A 296-nucleotide genomic window follows, 5' to 3' on the forward strand; every position below is an offset into this window, starting at 1 on the left:
TGATGGTTGGAATACATCGTGATAGGTGAAGCAACCTCGACCATGACAACGTGGTTGACAGATTTCATGCAAAATTTCCAAAATATAGAATTTCACTTTCAAGAATGAGGATTTGAAAATAAATTAGATGGTTACATTGCTCACACTTTGTTTCTTGCTTTATTCAAAATGTTTTGGTTTTGGAAGCTGATGTCAACATTAGAAAGCATAGCCTACATGAAGTCATATTATAGTAACTCGATGCCTATCAAATAAGTAATAAAAATTCGCCATAATTCATCAAATATCCGTGGCCC

At 34.1% G+C, this 296-nt stretch overlaps 1 protein-coding gene across 1 annotated transcript in view; it reads left to right on the forward strand.

Annotated features, from left to right (window-relative positions):
- Positions 1 to 296, forward strand: part of LOC117112830 (NTF2-related export protein 1-like) — a 25,586-nt gene that overhangs the window by 19,418 nt on the left and 5,872 nt on the right. The window lies entirely within an intron of this gene.

The sequence above is a fragment of the Anneissia japonica genome, unplaced genomic scaffold, assembly GCF_011630105.1.
Source record: "Anneissia japonica isolate Jap-2015-1 unplaced genomic scaffold, ASM1163010v1 scaffold172582_len1462937_cov174, whole genome shotgun sequence".
Classification (NCBI taxonomy): Eukaryota; Metazoa; Echinodermata; class Crinoidea; order Comatulida; family Comatulidae; genus Anneissia; species Anneissia japonica.